Genomic DNA, 13,286 nt, shown 5'->3' with positions numbered 1-13,286 from the left:
GATCTTCTTCATGAAAGACGATGCGCGAGGTGTCCACTACCCCCACGATGATGCGCTTGTCATAAAACTAAGGATCAGTGACTTCGAAGTCAGGCGCGTGCTTGTGGATTCAGGTAGCTAGACAGACATCCTCTTCAAGTCGGCATTTGACCAGCTTCAGTTGCAGAGAAGTGAGTTGAAGCCTGCGAACACTCCTCTAGTGGGTTTCAGCGGAGAGGAAGTCAGACCCCTTGGGAAAATAACAGTACCTGTAGAAGTTGGCACATGACCTTGTGTGGTCAGACTCAACCACAATTTCCTGGTGGTCGCGACCCCCTCCCCATACAATGCCATAATAGGGCGGCCAATTACGCACATCCTACGGGCAGTGGATTCCACCTACTATTTGGCAATGAAATTCTCTACAGACTTCGATGTGGGGGTAGCGCGGGGCAACTAACTTAAGTCCGGCAAGTGTTATGTTACTGCCCTGAAGGAAAAAACCAAGGCGGCCGACGACCTCGAACTGGAGCGGCCTACGGAGCAGGGCGAGGAACGAGCTTCGCCCACAGAGGAAACGGTCGCAATCCCAACTTCAGCTACGGACCCGACCCGAACACTACAGATCGGTGCTTCCGTCAAGGAGCCTCTATGAACCGAACTGGTGAGTTTCTTACTTCAAAATTTAGACATTTTTGCATGGTCCGCAGCCGATATGCCCGGTATTGACCCAAGCCTTACAATTCACAAACTTAATACTGACCCTATAGTTAGACCCATTAGACAGAAGAAATGCAACTTAGCCCCAGAGCGCTGGAAGGCGATCGACGAGGAGGTCAAAAAGCTCCTCGTAGCGGACTTCATAAGGGAAGTTCATTACTCGAGTTAGGTAGCCAACCTAGTGCTGGTGAAAAAGGCAAACGTCAAGTGGCGAATGTGCGTCGACTACACTGACCTGAACCGAGCATGCCCGAAAGATTGCTTCCCCCTCCCCATAATTGACCACCTAGTGGACACGACCTCGGGACATGAGTTGCTAAGCTTCTTGGACGCCTACTCAGGCTATAACCAAATCAGGATGGACCAGTCCGATGAGAAAAGAACCAACTTCATAACCGAGTTTGGCCTGTACTACTACAAGGTCATGCCCTTCGGGCTGAAGAATGCTGGGGTGACCTTCCAAAGACTTGTGAATAAGCTGTTTTGGCCCTTAATTGCCATGAAAATAGTGTTATGTAGACGACATGGTCGTCAAGACGCAGTTTTCACAGGAATTAATACAAGACTTAGATTCTGTCTTCCAAATTCTGCGTCGATTTATCATGAAACTGAACCCAAACAAATGTATCTTTGGTGTCACCTCGGGTAAGTTCTTAGGGTACATTGTCAACCAGCGCGACATTGAGGGCAACCCAGACAAGATAAGGCCATCCTAGATATAAGACCACCCCGAAAAGTGAAAGAGGTTCAGTGGCTAAACGGTTGCATAGCCGCTCTGAGCCGCTTCATGTCCAAATCGGCAGACCACTGTCTGCCTTTCTTTAAAGCAATCAAAGGCAAAGGGTTTGAATGGACCCGAGACTACTAGCTCACGTTCGATGAGCTAAAAAACTATCTTGCTAGTGTGCCAATCTTAACCAAGCCCGAGGAGGGCGAGGTTTTAGAACTGTACCTCTCGGCAAGCGACGAGATGATTAGTTCGGTACTAACAAAAGAAGTAGATCGGGTCCAGCGGCCCATCTATTATGTTAGTAAAATTCTGCAGGGAGTAGAGACGAGATACCCGTAGATAGAAAAGCTAGCGTACACACTGGTAACCGCAGCTCGGAAACACCGCCCATATTTCCAGGCTCACATTGTCATCGTCTTGCCTGACAAACCTCTGAGGCAAGTTTTACTCAAGCCTGAGGTTTCTGGTCGGCTGACGAAGTGGGCCATCGAGCTCAACGAGTACGACCTCCAATATAAGCCACGAACTATTATTAAGGCCCAAGCCTTAGCAGATTTTATCGCTGAGTGCACGTTCAACCTCGAAGTCCCTAGGCCGGTTGAGCCTGAGATCCCCAGTTCGGGTGAGCCCAGAGCTCCCAAGCCAATAGAGTCTGAACCCTGTGAAGTAGTAGCTAGTGTGGCATTTCTCCTGGTTAGGACAAACGCGAATTGGGATGAGGAGCCCTGGATCCTTCCCGTAGATGGCTCCTTGAACCAGTAGGGCAGCGGGGCTGGAGTAGTGGTGCGCGGCCCCGGGCGGTATGAAATTAGAATACGCACTACGCTTTGAGTTCACAGCATCCAACAACAAGGCGAAGTATGAGGCATTGATAGCCGGGCTGAACCTAGCACAAAAGGTAAGAGCAAAACACATAGTTATTTGTAGCGATTCCCAGCTTGTGGTCAACCAGGTCACGGGCGAATACGAAGCACGCGAGCTGACTATGATCGCCTACTTGGCAAAAGTAAAGGAGGCTCTGCTCAACTTCCATTCACACTTCATCAGGCAAATCCTGAGATCAGAGAACACTGAGGCCGATGCCCTGTCCCGGTTAGCCAGCACGAGTCACAACACCATGAGAACCGTGTACATAGAGGACTTACCTCATCCTAGCATACTCGGTGGGGCAGAGGAGGTCGCTCCCATCCTTGAAGCAGAGTCGAGCTGGATCAACCCACTCGCGGGCTTCTTGCTAGATGGAACCCTCCCCCCGGACTGCAATGCAGCCAGGAGGGTGCAGCGCCAGGCAGCCAAATATGTCATAATAGATGAACGACTGTACCGACGGTCCTACACGCTCCCCTACCTGCGTTGCTTGCGACCTGCCGAAGCCGAGCTCGTACTCCGCAACACTCATGAAGGTCTGTGCGGCAGACATTTGGGAGGTAGGGCCCTTGCCCAAAAGGCACTTCGACAAGGGTACTACTGGCCAACGATGAAGGCAAAGGCTATCAAGCTCGTCAAAAAATGCGACAAGTGTCAGAAGCAATGCCAATATCCACCATCAGCCTGCTGCCGACCTCAAGTACCTCACCAGTCCATGGCCCTTTGCGCAATGAGGCATCGACCTCCTAGGGCCATTCCCGCCAGCAACAGGTGGGAGGAAGTTCCTAGTGGTGGTGGTAGATTACTTCACAAAGTGGATAGAAGTCAAACCTTTGGCAACAATTACAGCCCGAAACGTACAGAACTTATTTTGGAAGAATATAGTATGTCACTTTGGGTTACCTCGAGTATTGATCTCCAACAATGGCAAACAGTTCGAAGATATCAAGTTTCAGGAATGGTGCCAAGATATGGGGATTCGGCAGAACTTCACATCGGTTGCGCACCCACAGGCAAACGGTCAAACAGAAGTAATGAACAAGCTATCCTCCATGGACTGAAAGCACAACTAGACCGAGCTAAAGGGTTGTGGGCGGACGAGCTACCAAGTGTTCTATGGGCTCACCAAACTACGAAAAAAACCACCATGGGAGAAACCCCCTTTAACCTCACCTACGGCATCGAAGCGGTAATCCCAGTGAAGATCGAAATACCTACACTACGACTAGAAGCATACGACGACCAGTCAAACGGAGATGAGTTGCATACAAACATCGATCTATTGGACGAGGTAAGAGACCTCACATACATCCAGGCCGTAGCTTTCTAGCAAAGAGTAGCTTAGTACTACAATGTCAGAGTAAAAAAGCGGAACTTCCGCGTTGGTGACCTGCTCCTCCGTAAGATCATGGCACCCGAGCCCAGCGTGGGCAAACTTGGACCAAATTGGGAAGGGCCCTACCGAGTAAAGAGCGTGCTAGGGGGGCATACGAGCACGAAACTTTAGAGGGCAAACAAGTACCCCGAGCTTGGAATGTGGTTAACTTGAGATGATACTGCCTATAGATCACCAAGCGAAGTGGACCAAGTCGATACCAAAGCCTAAGGGCTAGGATGCTGGGCTAACAAGGACCTCGGCATGGGCACCAAGCGAAGTGCCAACAATGAACTAATAGGGGCATCGACATATGGCCAGTTCGGTAATATGGTCAGTTCGAAAGAAAGAGCGACAACAACACTTAACCAAAAGAACATTCTATTGCAAGATACTTTGTTTACATTCCAAAAAAAAAGAAGAAGAAAAGGTGAGCTCACAGGCCTTGAGGTACTTCTTCACCATCAGAAGACACTTCGACGACACCTGAAGGTCCTGCCTCGTCCTCAAAATCCGACTCATCGTCAGCAGCGTTGGCCATCTCTTAAGTAATGTGCAAAGTGGTTATGGCGCTAATATTGAGCTGGGGGTACGTATTCTGGATCATCCACTGGCTCAGTTTAAATCCCCTTCTGTACGAGCCCACCATCAGGTCATCAAAGCGCGGCGAGGCAATATATTCATCGACAACCTTCTTCTTGGCATTCTCGATGCCCTGAGAAAAGATCTCCATCCTCTCCCTCATATCCTCTTGAAGGTATTCAACCTGATGCTGCAAGTCCAGCCTCATGTCCGCCATGTGCTTCACCACAACTTCCATTGCCTCGGTATCTCTCCGAGACCTTGCCAGCCTGGCCTATGCAGTGCGAGAAGTCACCTCAGCAGCTTGGGTAGCTGCCTCAGCAGTGCGGGAAGCCTCTTCGGCAGCTCGCACCTGCCTCAAGCTCCTTTCCACTTGAGCCGCCAAGGCATGGATAGAAGAATTCACCTACCAAAAGGAAAAATAACAAATGAACAATAGCAAGAAAGATGAAAGCAAAGAGCTCGACAAAGAAATTGCTGACTTACCACCATGGCATGAGTGGCAGCACGACAAGCCACCTGGTTCAAAGGAAGATCGGTCCATGCCGCGACCTCCTCAGGGTAAATGGCCTCCCTACTCTTCTGAAGAGCGTGGTTCGACGACAACACGCTCCTGAACTCACCTTGGGTTCCTGAGCCTGAGGGCCCAGCTCATGTATAAGCAGGCCCAGAGTAAGCGGGATCCCCCATGTAAGTAGCCTCGGCATAAGGGGCCTCTGCCGCTTCTTGCATTGGAGGGGCCATCTCGGGCTCCATGGGTAGATCCATTGATGGGTAGTTTGGTTCCTCAGGCTCCGCATCTCGGGGCAGCTTGGCACGAGTCTGTTTGGCGACTCGCTTCCTCCTCTTCATGGCGTGAAACAGGTTCCCACCACGAGTCTTCTCTGAGTCCATCACACTTGCAAAAGAGCTCGGCATCAGGGATATCGAAAGAACATAGCAAAATAAAGGACAACCTCTGAGTAAGGAACCTACCTGAACTCAGACCGGCCGCGATGGGCTTGGCCTCCGTTAGATACCGATGGAATTTTAGCCCAAGTCGTGCCCATTGTCGGAGGCCCTTCTCCATCTCCTTGTCAAGCGTAACACCAGTATCAGGGGTAGCCACCCCCACCCGGTTTGGAATGGCCACCCCAATGCACTTCGCACCCCAATGTAGTCCCATTTCCAAGTCAAGACCTTGTTGGGAAGATCGTGTAAAATCTTAAAACCCGGACAAGGAGACAGGTAATACACCCACCTACGCCCGAGAAGGGGGACCCGCTTGCTTCTTAAGCATCAGAATGGAAGAAAAAATCTCTAAGTCTAAGGGCAAGATCTGTTCACAAAATAAGGAGATTGTCCCCACCAAGTTACAAATAGAATTTGGGTGAAGCTGGTCGATAGTAACGCCGAAGTGGTTCATGACCTCGACTATAAGGGGGTGGAAAGGCAGGTGCAAACCAGCACTGAGTTGCTCCCGGAATATCATGATCTCATCAAGGCCGTGTTCCCAAGGGAAACTGCCTGAAGGTATAAAATAGGTATACTCCCCAGGCAAGTTGAACTGGGTAATAAGGGAGCGAAGCCCCTTAGGCATCATGGTCGAGGGCCCAAACTTGTCCAATGTCCAACATCGACGGGAGGAGGACGCCAAACCACCCGAGGCAACTCGGCCTATTGGTTCGAACTCTTCCTCGAGTATTACCTCTGGTTCAATAGGACTGTCGAGGGATACAACTCGGTTCATAGAACCTGCATCTGACCCCATTGAAGAATTGTCTGAGCTATCTGAGCTAGACACCGGAAGGAGAAGGATCCCAAGAAAGTACTCACCTGGAAAAAAGCAAACAAACTACGGGAACGTGAACGCGAGCTGAAACTTGGACGCGAGCTCAAGAAGCAAAATGCGGGATAATGACAGCAACTATGGTCCCCCACTATTTATACCCACAGTAACCGAGAATCAATGGTTCTGATCAAAGCAAATCCAACGACATGCAGTCGCGTTGACCACACGTCTCCTGAGACCAAGACGTGACTGGCCGCATGTCTCTTGAAACTGAAAAGGGCACTAGCGCACGTCTCTTCGCATTAAATGTGGCAGCGACGCGTTTTTTTGAATTTGAAAAGATGCCCGCTGTCACGTCCCCCATGGCGCACTTTTTGAATTTTTGAAATAAACGTGCGTTGTCACGTCTGTCAACATTTGTAGACAGATTGGCACGTTTTCCGTCTTTTCGGCGCTCGAGAAACCCAAAAAAATCCTGACGAACATGCACTTTTTGCTAGCAGTCAACCAGTTCGGAGTACGGGACAAATCCACCCGTCACCTCGCAAACTCCCCGCGCCAGAGCAAGTCCCTTAGCGCAAGGAGTGGGGAGCAATTGATGAAGGAAGATTTGGCCTGACCTCGTAACCAATCAACACGTGGAAAGGCAACAGCTCGGCACAACAGTACGCCCATGGCGTGAACTCCGAAAAGAGGAACCCGCGGTCCGAACTCCCCACAAGGAGAACGAGCTCTCCCTTGGACCTCGAGCCTTACAAAAGGCAACAACTCGAACTGGCCCACCCCATGGCAGTTTAGGCTACATCTCTATCCGAACTCAAGACTTCACCTCGCACACCACTCCAACACTTCGCTTCCGGAACATTGAACTGGACAACCGCACCGTACCTGACACCGAAGGAGTCCGTATCTCGAGGCAGCGCACCTGACTGACTTGAGACCTGACGCTTGACAGCCGCATTCTAACGGCCACCTACCACCGCCACCTGCCACTATCATCTCCAGTCACAGAGACAGCTCCGACAAAGAGAGCAGTGGCGGTTCTGCCCCAGCAGAGGTGAGGACACCCGAAATGGAAGAAGCACAGGTAATCATACCTGACCTGACAAAAGCTTAGGAATGAGTGCACGAAGTGATTATAAAAGGCTCTCTACCCCCCAAGAACGAGGTATGTAACTTTGCGCCATCTGGTTTATCATCTTGCCTTTGAGGATACTAACTTGAGCTTCGGAGCATTCTCACCGGGTCCCTCCCCGGAGATATTTGCTTTCTTCTCCATTTCAGGCACCTTCTGCTCCAGCCAGAGGCAAGATTGTTGACAGTTAGGACCGGCCGGATTGCACACCATCAATTATTATATAATATATTATGTATTATTTACATATTTTATATCTCTGTTATATATTTAATATTATTGAGTTGGGCTCAAACTCGGGCTAGGCTTATTTGAGAAAGTCGATATGAACTCGGCCCGAAAAATAGTCGAGCCCAGTTTTTAGAGCCTGGGCCCGAGCCCGCGGGCTTAAAATTTTATTCAAGCCTAATTTAGGATGGGCCAGGCCAGGCCAGCCCATCGGGCTGCCCAACCCATGAATAGGTCTAATAAGAAGATAGTAAATTGAGCATCAAGAGTGGTATTTGGTGAGACCTCTACACGGCATTAAAGATCAAGAACCGCCAACAATGAAGGGGGAAAAAAACTCTAATAGAGAAATCTGAGCCAACATGCATTCCGTAACAACTAAGTCAAAACACAATTCCAACACTAAGCAAGCCTGACACAACATACCATATGAATTTTGAACTAAAAAGCCAAGTGAGAAAGATGCACTTAGGAGAGCTTTGGAGAGAGTTATTTTAGGGGGCTGCCCATTCTCTAATCTATATATCTCATTAAGGGCAATTTTTTTTTTTCTTTTTTTTTTTTTGGATTTTAAGATAGAGGGAAGTTGGTCAATGAGATTTTGGTTCCCATTAACCAAGATATCCATGCTCTTTTTTCATATTTATGTGGGGTCTATGAAAAACTAGACCACCTAAGCAAGCAGACACAATAGTGAACAAACAATATGAACTTGGAAATAAAAGTCAAGTGAGAAAGATGCTTTGAGGAGAGCTTTGGAAAGAGATATTTTTAGGGGGTGTTGCCCATTCTCTAATGTGCATATCTCATTAAGTTTTTTTTTTTTTTTGAATTTTGAGATATAGGAAAATTAGTTAATGAGATTTTGGTTCCCATTGACCAAGACACCCATGCTCTTTTTTCATATCTATGCGGGGTCTTTGAAAAACTTATTTTCCCTAGGCATCACTTATCTGAATAAGTGATACCCATCTTCCATGTGGGGAAATAAATTTCCCACCTTGGGAAAAAGTTTCCAATACTTGGATTGGACAAATTTCCCCCTTTTAATAATGGCTTTTTATGAATAAAACAGTCATTTTCTTATTTACTTGAAAAATAAAAGAACATGGGTAAATGCATTCACCTAGATAAGTATTTGCCAAGAAACACTTACCCGGGTAAGTAATTTCCTAAAAAGTGAAAGGGCCTAATTCTATTTTTATTTATTTGGTATTTTTAAGCCATTTCCAACATTTTTATGGTGATATTTCTCATTTATTACACTTATTTATATTTGATATGAAGAGTGCATAAAATAAAAAATATACCTATTTTCTACAAATTTTGGGAATCACAATCCATTTTTAATGTTTACTAGTGGAATGGCCCGTGCAATGCATGTGGTATTTGATATTGATAGTGATGTTTGACTATGCTTTTATATCTTGGGCATGGATGAAAGTTCACATGACTATGCTTAGAAATTAGAATGAAACATTAATGCACCAAATCAATGATAAAATTACATTCAACATTATATTCAAATATAGTTCATCCCAATGAAACGCAAAATTTATGGTGAATAGGAGATGCCACTCTTAACCAATCTCCTGTTTTGCGATAACCTAAAACCTATGAAAATAATTACTATTAATGGTTAGGAGTAAACAAAGCTATTATATTAATTTACTCAAGTAATCATTGAATAGCATAAGCCATTATCTAAGATGACTATTAAATAACTTAAATTTAAGCCTAAAAACAAATTCTTCTTACTTTTTTAACTAAGAAGATACAAAAAAAATTAGTTGGAAACAAAATTTATCAACCAACCACTAAAGTAGCATGTATACAAACACCTTCTAAGTATGTTGAGCGCCTCCACACATTTGTTCAAGAATAAAACAATCAAATAATTCATAATGTGTCACAATGTTGCATACGTGATACAACAACGGACATGAGTTGCAGGCCCTACTTAACAACCGCACATATGATAACATGCAGTCCCAGTGGCCAAATACCATTATAAGACCTAGGCCTAATTGACAAACGTGTCTAAGGCCCATGTAATGAAGTTTTTTGTATTTTCATTTTTATGTAATTTACGGATTTTTTTTTGTTTTTTGTAATTTATGTTATTTTCATCTATTTTCATGACTTTCTACATTTTTTTTTGCAAATTTTGTGTATATTTCTTTTTTTTTTTGTAATTTATATTATTTTCTTCATTTTTAGTGTTTTTTCATAATTATTTTTAAATTTCTATTTTTCTTTAATTTATGTTATTTTTCTATCTTTATTTATATATTATATATTTTCATAGAATTTATGTTTTATGTGAAAATTTAATGGGTTGGGTTATGGTGGGTTTGGGTTGAACCCAAAATGGGTCATTAGCAGGTTGGTGGGTAGGGTTGAAGCTCAACTCAAACCTAAGTACCTAACCCACCCAAACTAAGGGGTAGAATTAGTATGAAAAATCAATGTTTTTCAACCACACTAACTAAATCTTTCTCATTTTTTATATATGATAGTAGAAATAAATTTTTATTTTATTCTACATTTTCGTTGATTTTTCTGTAATTTATTGTTTTTCTTCTTTTTTTTGTAATTTATGTTTTTCGTTCAACTTTTATGATTTTCTATATATTTTTTTAAATGTTCTCTATGCTTCTTTTTTTGTAATTTATATTATTTTCTTAATTTTATGTGTTTTTTCGCAATTATTTTGCAATGACAATATATACAATGGGAAAAAAATAGAAAGTTGAAGGTAAAGTTGGAAAGTAAAATCAGGGTCTTTTGACAAAACCAATTGCAACATTCTCATTTTTCAGTATGGTATAGATTTGTAATTTATATTATTTTCTTTCAATTTTTATGATTTTCTATGTATTTATTTGTTTTTTGTAATTCATATTATTTTCTTCATTTTATGTGTTTATTTATAATTATTTTGCAATGACATATATACATTAATGGGAAGAAATAGAAAGTTGAGGGTAAAGTTGTAAAGTAAAATTAGGGTGTGTTCGATCAAACCAATTGCAATATTCTCATTTTTTAGTATGGTATAGAACTTTATATGATTTTCTATATATTTTGTAGTTTTTTATGTATTCCTTTGTTTTTTTTAGTAATTTATATTGTTTTCTTCATTTTATGTGTTTCATAATTATTTTGCAATGACAATATATACAATGAAAAAAATAGAAAGCTAAGGGTAAAATTGGAAACTAAAATTAGGGTGTTTTGACCAAACCAATTGTAATAGTTTCATTTTTTTAATATGGTATAGAAATTTTTATGTTTTTCTATATTTTTTGTAAATTTTTTGTGTATTTATTTATTTTTTTGTAAATTATATTGTTTTCTTCATTTTGAGGAGAAATGTGTGTAGGATAAAAGAGACTCCATTTCTCCTTCCTCCTTCCTACTATAAAGTAGGAGGGAATGGATAAGATATACACTATACAGAGAGAGGTTTACAGGAGAGAAATGGGGTTTTAAAAATTGTCTTGGCTTCATTGTGAACAATGACATTTGGCGTTTTGCCTCCTGTCATTTTGCTTGTCAATGGTGGGGCCGTTATTTGCATATCTAACGGCTAGCATCTAGATATAGGTTGATCCTGATTTATCTATATTCTGATTCGAATTGAACAACCGTCCGATTTACATAGAAGAGTTTGGGTCTCTTGCCAACAAAACGCATTCTAAACCCTATGATTCTACCAAGTACCAAACTCCTATGGTATTACATTGGTAGGGTGTTAGATTACTGGACTGGCCCAATGATTGTCGAGAAAAAGCACCCTAAAACAAATTAATATAATGAACATGAAAGTGTTTCCCAATCAAATACAACTTATTATGTTGACAGAGACGATCAAAATTGAGGAGAAATGGGAAAAATACCTGAAAAAATAGGGAGGAAACAAAAAAAAAAAGCTTTATTTAATCATCTAATTAGCTAAATGATGATGAAAACAGAGAGGTTTAAAAAAGTCCATTCCTCCCTTCAATTCCAATTCGTGGTTTGGAAAAACTATCCGATACTTGACACGTGTTGGCTCTAATCAGTGAAGAGGTTCGTTAGGTAGGTGCTTTGGGAAAAGATCAAATAAGACCCAAGCAGAGAAAGGAATAGATTCCACATCAGTTTTATTATTAGTTTGTTTGCTTTATCCAATTACAAGTGTTAACCATTAATTAAATAAATCTGGAAAAATAAAAAACATAAAAGGGTAAAAATGGAAAGTGAAAATCAGACTTTTTGATGAAACATTGTCACCATCCTTGTTTTTATAAATGGTACAAATATTACTAATAAGTTTGCATGTGGCAGTTTTTTATGATGATGATGATGATGGTAAATAATATATTTCCAAAATTATTCATATTTGATACATTTATTTTTGTTTAATATGACAAATACACAACATTAGAGATGTGTCCAAACGTTTTCATAAAATTTGTTGTAACTTTTATATTTTTGTGAGTTTTTATCAATTTTAATTGTTATTTTTATTTAATTATAACATCAAGAGTTTGACACATTTTACCCAAAAGGTTGAATTGTTGATTCACCATCAAGTGGAAAACAACTCTATTTTTTGGTTGGTTTTAAATTGGTATTTTAGTTTTGTCATCAATAAAAACAATTTGACCACTCGATTTGAACGGATGACTCGTTTTGACAAAAAAAATTTAAAATTAAAAAATAATTAAAATAAAAAATGACCAAAACCCTTGAATGGGTCAAACGGGTCGATGGCTCGGCCACCTGGATCAATGGGTTGTTGATTGGTTCAATTGTTTTGGACCAGGGATTAGTTTTGGGGTAAAACAAAACTGGTTGCCTGGGCCGAATGGTCTAACTGTTCGGGTCAACGGTGGTTCGAAAACCATGAATTAAAGAATGGGATTTAATACCCTAAATATAAGACTTAGGCCAAGTTTGGGAGTGTTTATTTGAAAAACAAGTGCTTAAAAATAAATGCACTTATTTTAAACAATGACAGTATAGATGCTTTTAAAATGATATGTCAGTTCAAAATATGCCATAAAGGAAATAAGCACTTATTAAATAAACACTTGAGAATAAGCCCGAGAACTCAGGCTTCTCAAATAATTACTTCACTCCCAAAGTTGACTTTAATGACAAGGAATTAAATGAGGAAAAATGTAATCAAGAATGAGACTCAATTAATGTTAACGGGAATTAATGCCTTAAATATAATATTTAATGAGAGGAATTTTAATGATGAAAAAAGTGATTATTAAAATTAAAATTAAAGAACCAAATTCAAAATTTAAAGATTTTATTTTTTTAGTCAAACAAAAGCTCCACGTCATTCACAATTTTAATATTAATATTAGTATGACATGGATATGAATTTGACTTATAACATCACAGGTTAGTCCAATTGATCCAGACGGTTGAACCCTTGACCGCCACCATTTACAATTGGTCTGTCACGACAAAGAAAGGCAAAAATTAAAATTAAAAGAATTTCACTTTAGTCTCCAATATGCAATATTGGGTCTTAACGTATGAATGCAACTTTTTCAACAAAAAGCAAATACGAAAAAAAAAAAAAAAACACATAGTAATATAACTTGTGTTGTGTTGGGTTGAGTCGGAAATTTGTTAAATTTTCAATGGACCCGAATCCTAACCCGAACCCAATGTAATTCAAATTCTTCAACTTGTTAAAATTTGACCCGAATCCTAATCCTAGCCTAATGTAATTCAAATTCTTCAAGCGGGGCAACCCGACTTTCAGCCGTATATACACCACGCACTTGTTACATTGCATCATTTTAGATGCATTCAACGTCTACCAGTCCAGTGGTCCCATTAACTATATTCTAGATGCCTAGTATAAAATATGTGTAGAGGGCATAATTCG

Source organism: Nelumbo lutea, chromosome 4, assembly GCF_056320005.1.
Source record: "Nelumbo lutea isolate HS-2025 chromosome 4, American lotus-T2T, whole genome shotgun sequence".
NCBI classification, from domain to species: Eukaryota; Viridiplantae; Streptophyta; class Magnoliopsida; order Proteales; family Nelumbonaceae; genus Nelumbo; species Nelumbo lutea.
This window is presented reverse-complemented; position numbering follows the sequence as displayed.